This window comes from Montipora capricornis, chromosome 1 (genome assembly GCF_036669925.1).
Source record: "Montipora capricornis isolate CH-2021 chromosome 1, ASM3666992v2, whole genome shotgun sequence".
Taxonomy (NCBI): domain Eukaryota; kingdom Metazoa; phylum Cnidaria; class Anthozoa; order Scleractinia; family Acroporidae; genus Montipora; species Montipora capricornis.
The window spans coordinates 52,388,635-52,403,634 of record NC_090883.1 but is presented as its reverse complement, the minus strand read 5'-3'; the positions used below and the strand labels follow the sequence as shown (position 1 = coordinate 52,403,634).

At 37.1% G+C, this 15,000-nt stretch overlaps 1 protein-coding gene across 2 annotated transcripts in view; it reads left to right on the top strand.

Moving 5' to 3' along the window:
- LOC138048218 (uncharacterized) overlaps window positions 1-15,000 on the top strand; it is a 72,127-nt gene that overhangs the window by 13,821 nt on the left and 43,306 nt on the right. For both annotated transcript variants that reach the window (XM_068894595.1, XM_068894594.1), the window contains exons 2-3: window positions 1,151-1,855; window positions 9,034-9,079. The gene's annotated coding sequence lies outside the window, so the exon portion shown is untranslated. The remainder of the gene's footprint in view (window positions 1-1,150; window positions 1,856-9,033; window positions 9,080-15,000) is intronic.

The following is a 15,000-nucleotide window of genomic DNA, read 5'->3' as shown; positions in this document are numbered from 1 at the left end:
AAGGAAGGGAAGAGAGACCCAGGAAACGAGGTTGCATTTTATAGCTAAAATTTAAATTGGGCAAAAATATCTCAACTTACTTGCAATAACATTGCCAAGAAGTCAGAGAATTCACTTGAAACGTCGTAAAAACTTACTTTTTTTCGTCATGTCTTCTCTTTAAACTTAGCTACTTGTAATTCTTCTGCGGGTAAACTGGTGTCTACCCCGGAAAAATGGCTGGGTCTACCGGGTAACACCGAGGACGTCATCGCAAAATGAAAAAAAAAAAAAAATTCAAGCCACCCGTTACCTGTACACCGATTCCGGGGTATCTTAAGGTCTCTATGGACTCACGTTTCGACCACCTGAGCAGATGTCATCACCAGAACTAAAATAGGAACTGATAACAACTTCCGATCAGATTCTCAAAACGTGAGTCACTGTCATCCTAAACCGTGTCCTTCTAGTTACAATTACTGACCCTCATGAAATCCTATTGTTCTCTCTATGCATTGCAGTCTATAAAGGTGGGACATGTTGCTGTGACAAAAAACGTGTGAAGTGTTCACTGAGGCGACATGTAGCAGGGACAAAATCACAACAATTAGACATGACCCCTCGTGTCTGGGCAGACACAAGGGGTCATGTTTCAGGGACATGTTGTAGCGACAAAAATCTTGTGTAGTGCACTCTGAGGCGACATGTATCAAGGACGCTTATTTCCCTTTGGTAAACAAGCGATGCCATTTTCGACGGTCGATGCCATTCTTACTAACCAAGCCTTTTTATTCGGTTAGCTTTCAATAAATTGTTAGGCTTAGCTTCATTTAAATACTTTAAAATTGCATCTTTGAAGTCGTTAAATGCTATGTGACATACGCTGCTAATCTAGTCCTAGATTGAGTAGTTTTTCCTCATTTGCAAACGACAAACTCAATAGCGAAAATTGTTTTAAGTCTCGTCCAAATGGCATCGCTTGTTTACCAAAGGGAAAATTGCAGCAGGGACAAAATCACAACAACGACCCTAATGCATGTCGCCTCAGTGTTTATTACACACCTCTTTGTCGCTGGAACATGTCGCTGCAACATGACTCCTCGTGTCTGCCCACCTTTACTTAAACAACGCTCTGCTGCAGTGATTAACAATTAGATGGTTGATTTTTTAGGGCTTACGTTCCTCTTTTAAAGGCCTGGAAGAGGTAAAGGATTAACGACGTGCTGTAAGAAATCCAGATAATGACAAACATCCCAGCGCGAGCTATCGTATTCAAGAACAACAGTCAATCAATCGATCAATCTGGATATTTCCAGAGTCACTCGCCCAAAGCAAAGACTATGGATTCGTGATTGCAAAAAAACGACGTGACCACAAGAAGGCCCTCATAACGTGCAATTTAATCCTGAACGTTCAGAGCCCGTATAGGGTAAATTTCTAGCTTAAAGGGTCGCTAGCTTAAAAGTCCAGGCACAAGCTAAGGCAATTTTCTACTACATATGTATTTTTACTTGTTGAATGAGGACCAGGCTTTTAGAGCCCAGCATTTTGCGGATAAGAAAATCCTGTGTGATCTAAGTTTGAGGAAACAATAAAAACTATGCACAAAGAACAAAGTACGGCCATTTCCTGTTATCTCAAATGGGAACATTTATTTGCAAGCGAGGGCGCCCAGGTTGATACAAACAAAATTTGTTTAGAAAAACTCACAATGGTTACTTTGCCTGCAAATGAATCAGACGGCCCGGTTACACAGCTACACAGCTATTGCGAGGAATTATGCAGGATGTCCACTAAAATGATCTTTTAAATGAGAAAGGTCGCTAGGAATCCTTTAAGTTTTCCAAGATTCTGGAACTGTTATTCAAAAAACCAGGTAAGGATTTTTCCAGTGTGTGTTAAAGTACCGCAACTGGGGTTATTTGCTTCCACCTCAAAAGCAACTCAACGTAAGTAGCTAGGTTTTTTATATTTTATACTGTGCAAACCAGTTTTCGGGAATCGTTGCACAAAATCAAGTTTAAAGTCGCAGCTAAAAAACTATCTAGCCCTTGGCTTCAATTTTTCCTTTGCACTTCACTTACCATTGTAAGTGGTTGCTTGCAGTGGGAAGGGAGGAAGCCCCAACACTGAAAAGATATTAGAAACCGGATCATTCCAGCGTCGTATATTTTCTGTAATTTACTTATCATGGGAAAAATAGTTGCTGTCCCTAGCTGATATTTTTCTACTAATAGGATCTTCCTACTCGAGCGAAAGTTTTAACACTCTGCAACCTTTGTGAAGAGGATCACAGTACTAGTCAGAGAAAACGAAAACACCGTGGTGAACGGTCTACTTTGTTTGTTTTGCCAGTTCTTTGAAGAGTCCTATTTTCCATCGAAATCTCTTCATGAAAATGAAGCAAAAAAGCGTTTCCCCTTCTAAATTCTCTCAAATCTTGGATCTCCCCACAAGCAGCCCCGAAGCAACAAGACGTAAAGGCCAAGAGTATTACTAGTGTCATTTCGTGTGTATTTCATCATAAAACCTTTTTTCAATCAATTAGAATGGAAAACATTACACCAAAATGCAAAAGAAATCAGCCGTACAGTTATCGCAAAAGGTGTGAATACATGTTGCCAGTAAAATCCGTTACAAGGTTGAATCTGTTTTTACCTAGGTTAAATTGGTGATCCTCATTTTACCTAGGTTGAATACGCACTCAGTTGAATTCAAGAAACATTCTTTGGAGCCTAAATTAAGCCGAGGGAAAAATTAGGGTCAGATTAGAATCTTTTTAGTTGCTGTTTTTGTAAAGAAATCTGTAGCTGTTTCGCAACGTAGAATCGTCTTTGACCTCCCGAACACATATTTCATCGAAGATTATCGTTGGGAGCCCCTGAAGGATACACCTCTTTGGGACTTTAGAAAGTCTCTAATACACAGCAAGAAAATCTCTCGATCAAAATCATCTCTCTGTAAGTCTAGGGATCAATGGCTACTGAAGAATCCCCAGCCCCGCTACGATCATAAATATTAGACAAAAAATTTGCTCGAAGAATTCCCTGGATTTCCTTGTTGCCTAACGGTATATTTCACGTTGATCATCTTTTAAAGCCCTTTAAGGAAAACTTATATTCGCCTTTGAATCCTGCTGCACTTTCAAGAGCTTATCAAGTTCACATCCTCTTCGTGGGCAAAGTTGCAACTTAAAAACGAGGGGGAGAACCAGGGTATAAAGTTAAATTTTTCAAAATCCCCTAATAGGGACAAACCTTGGGATCCTCGGATAACAATACTGACATTTTCCTATCAAATTAGAATTTGTTTTACCGGAGAGAGGAATTAACCTTCAATTAATTAAAACAGAGAACAAGAACTGCACCTTTCTCGATTTTGCAAGCTCACAAGAGTTTCTCCGTTATATTTCCTATTTTTTCTCTAGCTCGTTCAACATGTTACCATACTCTTCAGAATTGTCATTCATTAGTGCATAGCATAAAGAAATATTACTCCCCAATATATCTGAACTGCGGATCTGAAATGCTGCGATATTAAAATCTTTATTGCAGTAAGGCATTCAACTTACTGCAGTCTGTCAAAACGACAATGACTGTCTCATGAAAAGATCAAGAAGGTTCCTGGGAGTAATCCTCCCTACGTCACCGGGCCATCTCAGGTTCATCTCTGTTATTATATCAGCAATAGATGGAAGACCAGCCTTCTCCACTAGCTTTTTCTATTCTCAGAGTAATTTCCTGGTCGATTTTTACGGCTTCTGAAACTGTACTGCCTACATAGGAGAGAGTCGTACTTATTGTGAATGGTTGGTTCTCGATCTTGATTGCTGACGACACATCATTAGTCTCATTTAAGTGGTTGATTAAGACGCTTCGTTTTTTAATGTTCGTCTTTAGAGTAGAGTAAACTGTGATGCATCTTTGGCGAATTTGTCAACCAGGACTTGTATATCGTTAGCACTGTGTGATATAAGGGCGCTGTCATCTGCGAACAACATTTCTCCGTCTGACGATCATCTGGCTAGTCTTGGATTTGGAACTAAATTGGGACAAAACAATTGACTGAGAAAAGGAAATATCCAAGTTTAAGCGATACTCGCCAAACTCGTGGACGACGTAGAGATCTTGGGCTTCATGCAGATCTAATTGAGCTATTGAAAGCGTATGTTTAAACACTGTTGACTAAACAAAACCCCTTCTTTTTCCTTTTCAGTTTTTTGAACCGGAAATAAGAGAAAAAACATAGGAGAAGTGAACGGGTAAGTGAGAATCGAGTTATGTAAGCTATCCTTTCGGACTGCGAGTGCAAATTTGAGGTTTCACACTTAAGAGCCTCCGAACTGCCAATTTAACCTTTCATTATCTTCAGTGTATTGTCTGATTAACAAGCTGCTGTAAAAGAGCAATGAACAAACTAGCGTAGAAGAAATCGCTGCCAACTGCTCGCTTCGAAGATTTGTTTCGACTCTGCCATAAACTTAGTCTTTCTCCTTGTACATAACATCGTTGGATTGCGTTGTATCATGTCAGCAGTAAGAGCGAATTTGTCGAAGAAGTGAATTTCTATCATCAGTTGTGTCACTGGCAAATACAATTGAATGACTGGTTTCGATTATCTGGTATTGAAAATACAAATTCTCCGCTTAACAAGCCCGCAGCAAAGTTAAGACACTTATCTACGTATCAGGGGATGGATTCAAACTTAAAGATGAAGGAAAGACAGTCAAATGCGTGTTAGGGATTTGTTGGGGATATTTGGAAACCCCTTCAAATGACTTATATTTACAGAAAGAATCACAGATATCTGTTTTCGTTCCTAAGTAATAGTTACAGTTGACAAATAAGTTTGGAATATACCGTAGATGAGAATACCTATTAAGTGATGAAGACAATAAAGCCGTGCAAATATCAAAACCATCTTTGTTACCAAATTCCACACAACATAAATTTCAGAGTTTTTTATTCCCAATCTCCTTCTAGATTTTCATTTCGTTTTTTCTAATGAGCATTTTTAGCGAGCTTCTCTAATTTATAGACCAAAAGAAAATGCACAGCGTGTAAAAGATAGATTCTCCGTGCAAGTTAAGTACAAAGATTCACTACAACCATACATGTCACAATATCAACTGAAACAAAAAAGCGATCTTTTGTAACTCTTTGTTAATAGACTGAGTTCACCATAAACGCAAAATGAAGGTATCCTTGCTATTACTCCTTCATTTGTGAGAATGGTTTCGAGGGAAGAAAGGTGTTGTGTTCTTCGCCTTGGATTTACTTATCTTATATCAAATTTATGAACTACAGTCCTATCAGTTTGAATTTTAAAGTTTCTTTCTTACTAAATGCGATTACCTAAAAGGGTATTCAATATCCACGTTTTCCTTCTGGGAAGCTATAGTAACAATTTATCAATTCTGTTGAGTTTCCACTACGTTAGCTATAACTAGCTGCACATAATTACAAATTACTATCTTATGAAACTCCAACTAAATTCTTCCCTTCAAATCAAATAACTTGAAGTTCCGCATCGTAAAGTCAAATCAACAACTCTCTTCCCAAAGCAATAAGAAATTTGTCTGCATGGATAGTAAATACATCTGACAAATTCGTCGCCTTCTCCGTCTGACATTGTCAAGGCTAGTAGCTATTCATTTGAATTGATGACTAGCATGAATTATGAACAATTGAATGAGTCTCATTGATTCAGTAAAATCCATCTTTCATCATCATTTATTAACAATTTGTTTTATTCTCTGAATGTTCATCATCTTGAAAATTGTGTTATGGCAGTTAAATCCAAACAAAGGAATATTTAATTAAGTGCCGCTTAGTTCTAACTACAGAGAACTTTCTAATATTTTAACTATAAAAATACAAGAGGCAAGCTTCCTTATAATCTCCAAAATTCCTCGAAAACATCTCACCCACAAACACGTTCAATAATAATTAGCTACATAAATAATGTACGTTCATTTTTGACTAATTTACACTTTGCCTTGTGATCAATTTTCAAAGATGAAGATTTCTTACACAAAATTCAAATGCTTATGATATCATGTACAGAATTTGCTGCAGACTCAAACACCAAGCGTCTTCATCCATACAAATAACTTATTTCGAGAAGTTCTCAGACTATCAATTGCTTACTTATAAATCTAAATCACAAGTTTCTTGACTTCCTCCTATCCACACAGAATTATGGTTTTCATGCTTGGTTCGAGTTATGATGTTAAAGCTGCGGTAAATACGAGCAAATAGTTGATACGCAGAATAAACAGAACTTCTTCTAAGTGTGCAGTTATATCTTACCTTCTACTTTTAAACAAAATGTTTACTCTGCAAAAGCTTTCTTAAATTTAATGCTTCTGTGATCTCATAGAGCAAACGAAATATTTCCTTGTTAATATTTGGAATATCCGCTTTAATGCAAATAGGTAAAACGCAGAATCACTCCTACACAAAATCCTCAAAGGGTAAATTGCATGCAAAACGGATGAAGTCTCAGTCATCGGGTAGATATAAGTGGACTTTTTTACTGGACCTGGATTATCCGAGGCAAAGATTCTGTGATAATCTGACCTTGTTCGGCCATTTGGACATGCCACTCCATGGAAATGAACATTTGATCCAAATTCTATTCAGCTCAATGCCGTGTTAAACCAGCAAGTATGATCTCTACTTAATAAAATAATTTGATCTCATCATAAGTTACACTTCAACTGCCCATTTCCAAAATGTCATTTGAAATCATTTACTTTGTGTTGCAACTGTGTGCACACCCTATAATGACTTATAATTATGTTTTACGGGCTCTGTACTTAAGTATGGCTATCAAATCTTAGCTTTTCAAAAATTACGATTGTTACACCTCTACTCAACATATTATCTTAAGCATACGATGCTTCAGTGATGTTTTGGCGGGGCTATTTTCTTTTCAATTAAATATCTGTTGGGAAGCCAACTCACTCATTTAAATACCATGGACAACGGCTTTTCATCGACGCTTCCAATGTTTTGGTTTCCTCTTAAGAGAATCATCATACCCAGAGAACTTGCGTTACCGCAAAATGTAGCGGAAGGCATTGCCACCACTGATCTGCTCCCAACAGATTATAATTCTTTGTCCTAGTCATATGAAACCTGTAATCAAGGTTCGACCGTTAGAACACACGCCATGCAGAGCCTAAATCTTGACAGCTGTATGCTATAGGCGACAATTTGGAAACAATATCTCAGCTCCAGGACCAAGGGCATCCAGCGAGGAAATTAAAGAGATGTCTAAAGAAATACTTTTATCACCTAGAAAAATTTGATCTGTTCGGATATCTTCATTTCAGAAATTCCTACCGGATCGTTACATTCTAAGAACTCCAAACCATTTGCTTATCCGAGACTACTGTGTGACCATTTTAAGTGCAAAAAATTGCGAAAATATCCCTTCCGAAAACGTAAGGGACTACTTTTCCCTGGTTGAGAATCTTTTTAGGTGCTGTTTTAGTAAAAAAAATCTGTAGCTGTTTCGCAACGTAGAATCGACTTTGACTCTCCCGAACACATATTTCATCGAAGATTATCGTTGGGAGCCCCTAAAGGATACACCTTTTTGGGGCTTTGGAAAGTCTCTAAAACATAGCTAGAAATTCTCTCGATCAAAATCATCCCTCTGTAAGTCTGCGGATCAATTGCTACTGAAGAAACCCTAGCCCCGCTACGGTCATAAATATTACACAAAAATTTGCTCGAAGAATTCTCTGGATTTAATTGTTGCTTAACGGTATATTTCACTTTGATCATCTTTTTAAATCATCTGTCTTTAAGAATGCGGATCAATTGCTACTAAACAATCCCTAGCCCCGCTACGATCGTAAATATTAGAAAAAAAACTTTCTCGAAGAATTCCCTGGACGTAATTGTTGCTCAACAGTATATTTCACTTTGATCATCTTTTAAAGCCCTTTGAGGAGAACCAATATTCACCTTTGAATCCTGCAGCGTTTTTAAGAGCTTATCAAGATCACATTTTCTTCGTGGGCAAAATTGCAACTTGGAATCTAGTGGGTGAACTAGGGTATCAAGTTAAATTTTTCAAAATTACCTAATAGGGACAAACCTTGTGATTCTCGGATAACAATGCCGACATTTTCCATTCAAATTAGCGAGTGGAATTATCCTTCAAAGAATTAAAACAAAGAACAAGAACTGCACCTTTCTCGAAATTGCAAGCTTACATGAGGTTCTCCGTTATATTTCCTATTTTTTCTCTAGCTCGTTCAACATGTTATGCCGCTCTTCGGAATTGTCATTCGTCAATGTAGAGCATAAAGAAATATTTCTCCCCAATATATCTGAACTGCGGATCTGAAATGCTGCGATATTAAAATCTTTATTGCAGTAAGGCATTCAACTTACTGCAGTCTGTCAAAACGACAATGACTGTCTCATGAATAGATCAATAAGGTTCCTGGGAGTAATCCTCCCTACGTCAGCGAGCCATCTCAGGTTCATCTCTGTTATTATATCAGCCATAGATGGAAGACCTGCCTTCTCCACTAGCTTTTTCTATTCTCAGAGTAATTTCCTGGTCGATTTTTACGGCTTCTGAAACTGTACTGCCTACATAGGTGAGATTCGTACTTATTGGGAGTGGTTGGTTCTCGATCTTGATTGCTGACGGCACATCATCAGTCTCATTTAAGTGGTTGATTAAGACGCTTCGTTTTTTAATGTTCGTCTTTAGAGTAGAGTAAACTGTGATGCATCTTTGGCGAATTTGTCAACCAGGACTTGTATATCGTTAGCACTGTGTGATACAAGGGCGCTGTCATCTGCGAACAACATTCTCCGTCTGACGATCATCTGGCTAGTCTTGGATTTGGAACTAAATTGGGACAAAACAATTGACTGAGAAAAGGAAATATCCAAGTTTAAGCGATACTCGCCAAACTTGTGGACGACGTAGAGATCTTGGGCTTCATGCAGATCTAATTGAGCTATTGGAAGCGTATGTTTAAAAACTGTTGACTAAACAAAACCCCTCCTTTTTCCTTTTCAGTTTTTTGAACTGGAAATAAGAGAAAAAACATAGGAGAAGTGAACGGGTAAGCGAGAATCGAGTTACGTACGCTATCCTTTCGGACTCCGAGTGCAAATTTGTGGTTTCACCCTTAAGAGCCTCCGAACTGCCAATTTAACCTTTCATTATCTTCAGTGTATTGTCTGATTAACAAGCTGCTGTAAAAGAGCAATGAACAAACTAGCGTAGAAGAAATCGCTGCCAACTGCTCGCTTCGAAGATTTGTTTCGACTCTGCCATAAACTTAGTCTTTCTCCTTGTACATAACATCGTTGGATTGCGTTGTATCATGTCAGCAGTAAGAGCGAATTTGTCGAAGAAGTGAATTTCTATCATCAGTTGTGTCACTGGCAAATACAATTGAATGACTGGTTTCGATTATCTGGTATTGAAAATACAAATTCTCCGCTTAACAAGCCCGCAGCAAAGTTAAGACGCTTATCTACGTATCAGGGGATGGATTCAAACTTAAAGATGAAGGAAAGACAGTCAAATGCGTGTTAGGGATTTGTTGGGGATATTTGGAAACCCCTTCAAATGACTTATATTTACAGAAAGAATCACAGATATCTGTTTTCGTTCCTAAGTAATAGTTACAGTTGACAAATAAGTTTGGAATATACCGTAGATGAGAATACCTATTAAGTGATGAAGACAATAAAGCCGTGCAAATATCAAAACCATCTTTGTTACCAAATTCCACACAACATAAATTTCAGAGTTTTTTATTCCCAATCTCCTTCTAGATTTTCATTTCGTTTTTTCTAATGAGCATTTTTAGCGAGCTTCTCTAATTTATAGACCAAAAGAAAATGCACAGCGTGTAAAAGATAGATTCTCCGTGCAAGTTAAGTACAAAGATTCACTACAACCATACATGTCACAATATCAACTGAAACAAAAAAGCGATCTTTTGTAACTATTTATTAAAATACTGACTTCACCATAAACGCAAAATGAAGGTATCCTTGCTATTACTCCTTCATGTGTGAGAATGGTTTCGAGGGAAGAAAGGTGTTGTGTTCTTCGCCTTGGGTTTACTTATCTTATATCAAATTTATGAACTACAGTCCTATCAGTTTGAATTTTAAAGTTTCTTTCTTACTAAATGCGATTACCTAAAAGGGTATTCAATATCCACGTTTTCCTTCTGGGAAGCTATAGTAACAATTTATAAATTCTGTTGAGTTTCCACTACGTTAGCTATAACTAGCTGCACATAATTACAAATTACTATCTTATGAAACTCCAACTAAATTCTTCCCTTCAAATGAAATAACTTGAAGTTCCGCATCGTAAAGTCAAATCAACAACTCTCTTCCCAAAGCAATAAGAAATTTGTCTGCATTGATAGTAAATACATCTGACAAATTCGTCGCCTTCTCCGTCTGACATTGTCAAGGCTAGTAGCTATTCATTTGAATTGATGACTAGCATGAATTATGAACAATTGAATGAGTCTCATTGATTCAGTAAAATCCATCTTTCATCATCATTTATTAACAATTTGTTTTATTCTCTGAATGTTCATCATCTTGAAAATTGTGTTATGGCAGTTAAATCCAAACAAAGGAATATTTAATTAAGTGCCGCTTAGTTCTAACTACAGAGAACTTTCTAATATTTTAACTATAAAAATACAAGAGGCAAGCTTCCTTATAATCTCCAAAATTCCTCGAAAACATCTCACCCACAAACACGTTCAATAATAATTAGCTACATAAATAATGTACGTTCATTTTTGACTAATTTACACTTTGCCTTGTGATCAATTTTCAAAGATGAAGATTTCTTACACAAAATTCAAATGCTTATGATATCATGTACAGAATTTGCTGCAGACTCAAACACCAAGCGTCTTCATCCATACAAATAACTTATTTCGAGAATTTCTCAGACTACCAATTGGTTTACTTATAAATCTCAATCCCAAGTTCTTCACTTCCTGTCTACACAGAATTATCAGTGGTTTTCAAGCTTGGTTCGATGTAAATATTCCTCTAGCGAAAGGAATTATGATGTTAAAGCTGCGGTAAATGCGAGCAAATAGTTGATACGAAGAATAAACTGAACTTCTTCTAAGTGTGCAGTTACATCTTCCAGGCTACTTTTAAACAATGCTTTTGTGATCTCATATGAGATCAAAACGAAATATTTCCTTGTTAATATTTTGAATATACGCTTCAAGTACAAATAGGTAAAATGTGCTCTTAATTCTGCTCTTCAGCTTCGAAGCGCTTTGTAGTAATGCCGAATGCTCTTTAAGTGCCATCATCAATTACTTGTCTAAATTATATCACTGGCAAGTACAGTTGAGTTACTGATTTCGACTATGTTACATTGGAATTACGAGTTCTCCGCCTAGCAAGCCCGTATGACTACGTAAAGACAGTTAACTACGCAGAATCACTCCTTCAGAAAATTCAAAGGGTAAGGATGAAGCCTCAGTCTTCGGATAGACATAAGCGGACTCTTTTACCTGACCTGGATTCTCGGTGGCGACGATTCTCTGATAATCTGACCTTGTTCGGCCATTTGGTCATGGCGCTCCATGGAAATGAACATTTGATCCAAATTCTGTACAGCTCAATGCCGTGTTAAACCAGCAAGTATGATCTCTATTTAATAAAATAATTTGATCTCATCATAAGTTAGACCTTAATTAACAACTCATGTCCAAAATGCCATTTGAAATCATTTACTTCGTGATGCAACTTTGTGCAAATGCTAATGACTTATAAGTATGCTTTGTTATTTTACGGGCTCTGTACTTAAGTATGGCTACCAAATCCCAGCTTTTCAAAAATTACGATTATCCCACTTCCACTCAACATGTTATCTTAAGCAATTACGATGCTTCCGTGATGTTTTGGCGAGGCCTTTTTTTTTTCAATTAAATATCTGTTGGGAAGCAAACTCACTCAATTCAATACCATGGACAACGGCCTTTCATCCGCGGTTACAGTTTTTTGGTTTCCCATTAAAAGAATCATCATACCCAGAGAACTTGCGCTACCGCAAAATGTAGCGGAAGGCAGTGCCACCACTGATCTGCTCCCAACAGATTATAATTCTTTGTCCTAATCATATGAAACTTGTAATCAGGGTTCGACCGTTATTATAAGAACGATGCAGAACCTAAATATTGACAGATGTATGCTATATTAGACAATTTTGAAACAATATCTCAGATCCAGTACCAAGGGCATCCAACGAGGAAATTAAAGAGATGTCTAAAGAAATACTTTTATCACCTAGAAAAATTTGATCTGTTCGGATATCTTCATTTCAGAAATTCCTACCGGATCGTTACATTCTAAGAACTCCAAACCATTTGCTTCTCCGAGACTACTGGGTGACCATTTTAAGTGCAAAAAATTGCGAAAACATCCCTTCCGAAAACGTAAGGGACTACTTTTTCCTTATTGCGAATCTTTTTAGGTGCTGTTTCAGTAAAAAAATCTGTAGCTGTTTGGCAACGCAGAATCGACATTGACTCTCCCGAACACATATTTAATCGAAGATTATCGTTGGGAGCCCCTAAAGGATACACCTCTTAGGGGCTTTAGAAAGTCTCTAAAACACAGCAAGAAATTCTCTCCATCAAAATCATCTCTCTGTAAGTCTGCGGATCAATTGCTACTGAAGAAATCCTAGCCCCGCTATGGTCATAAATGTTACACAAAAATTTGCTCGAAGAATTCTCTGGATTTAATTGTTGCTTAACGGTATATTTCACTTTGATCATCTTTTTAAATCATCTGTCTTTAAGTATGCGGATCAATTGCTACTAAAGAATCCCTAGCCCCGCTACGATCATAAATATTACACAAAAACTTGATATATGGGGATGGATTCAGTCAAGGAAAGACAAATGTCTTTTAGGGATTCCTTGGGGGTTTTTGGTTTTTAGAAACCTTCTCTCTAATGACTGATATTTACAGTAAGAATCACACATATTTGTTTTCGCTCCTCAAGTAATAGTTACAGTCGACAAATAAGCTTGATGTATACGGTAGATGAGAATACATATTAAGCGAGGAAAAGAATGAAGCCGTGCAAGTCTCATAACCATCTTTGTTACCAAATTCCACACAACATATATAAATTTCAGAGTTCTTCATTCCCAATCTCCTTCTAGTTTTTGAACGATACACGTATGTTTAAAATGGCGGACAGACGAGGATCGTAGACCGAAATATATATCGCACTTCCGCGAATTTTTACGTTTTTATTAAGTGACCAAGTTCAAGAACAACTATTTTACAGTTTTATTACTTTAGCTAAGTGCGTCGAACGTGTACAGAAGAAGTGCTCTCTAGTTACTCTCGCTTTTCATTTCGTTTTCTCTAATGAGCATTTTTAGCGAGATCCTCTAATTTATAGACGAAAAGAAAATGCGCAGCGTGTAAAGGATAGATTCTCCGTGCAAATTACGTACAAAGATTCGGCTACAACCATACATGTTACAATATCAACTAAGACAAAAAACGACCTCCTGCAATTCTTTACTAGGAAAAGCTGAGTTCACCATAAATGCAAAATGAAGGTAACCTTGCTATCACTCCTTCATGTGTCAGAACGGTTTCGGGCGAAGAAAGGTGTTTTGTTCTTCGCCTTGGATTTATATATCCTATATCAAATTTATTAACTACAGTCCCATCAGTTTGAATTTTTAAGTTTCTTTCTTGGTTAATGCGATTATATATGAGTATTCAATATCCAAGTTTTATAATACCTTAATCATAAGAACACATAAAGCAAGCTCCCTTATAGATTGTACCAATTCTGCAAAAAATTGCAAGAAAAACCACAAACATGTTCAACAATAATTCGCTACATAAATAATGTATGTTCATTTCGACTAATTTGCATCTTGTCTTGTGGTCAATGACATCGGGTAGAGAACCTTTCATTACAGCATTCAACAATAGCAAAAAATTCACTTCCTTCATATTATATTGGTGATTTCCTTAACTACATTGTATTTCCGTGGCTGAACATTGCTGCAACGCGAAATAACTACAAAACTTACACTTCCCTTAAAATCACAAAGAAAGATGAAACGAAATCGTAACCAAAATAAATGTACTCGAAGATGGCGTACCACATATTGGTGGTCTTTTGTAGAACACCGAAGGAACGTTCTAATCGGTGTTAGAGGCTAGTCACTGTAGCTATATTTAGCCACCATAACTAAAGTTAACGACATTTGAAAAGGTGTCTAGACCTCATTTTCTGAAGATATGCCCTCTAGCCTAAGAAATCAGGTGTATTTCCGGCAATTCTTCGTTTGCAAGGTACACAATCAAGAAAACATAACTTACCTTTCGCAATCTTAATATGGGGTTTAATAGTGTACGGCCTAACATTGCAAAAACAAAAGGACAGATCAAATCTCTAACATTTGACCGTGATTAGAATTCTCGATACTTTCCTCACGCTTTCAATTATAAAATCTCTGGTTTCTCTTGAAATCGTTATTTTGAATATTTCTCAATTCTAATGGGTGTCATGTTATTATACAATCATTCGTTTAACCCATCCATTGGTTTTCTTTAAGGACGATGATGGAGCTAGAAAGAACGTTCCAATATTAAATCATAGGGGTTTTATTGCCGCCAAAACTCCCTTTAACCTTGATATATAAACAATCGATGTTCAGCAATTCTCTATAGAAAAATAGACTTCATTCCAAATGTAAAATGAACGTATCCAGGCTTGCAATCACGAACGATTTTAATGAGGAGAAGAGTCTTATGTTACGTTCTTCGCCTTGGTTTGACAGTGTGTGTCTTATTTCAAATTTCTCATCTGCAGCCTCAGTTTGAATTAAGATTCCCTGTCAGTAAACCATTTACCGAGTCCTTGAAATCGTAATTCCTTTCCGGCTGCCGGGATATTAATTTTATATCCAACTAAGCATAAAAACAATGATTCTGTGTG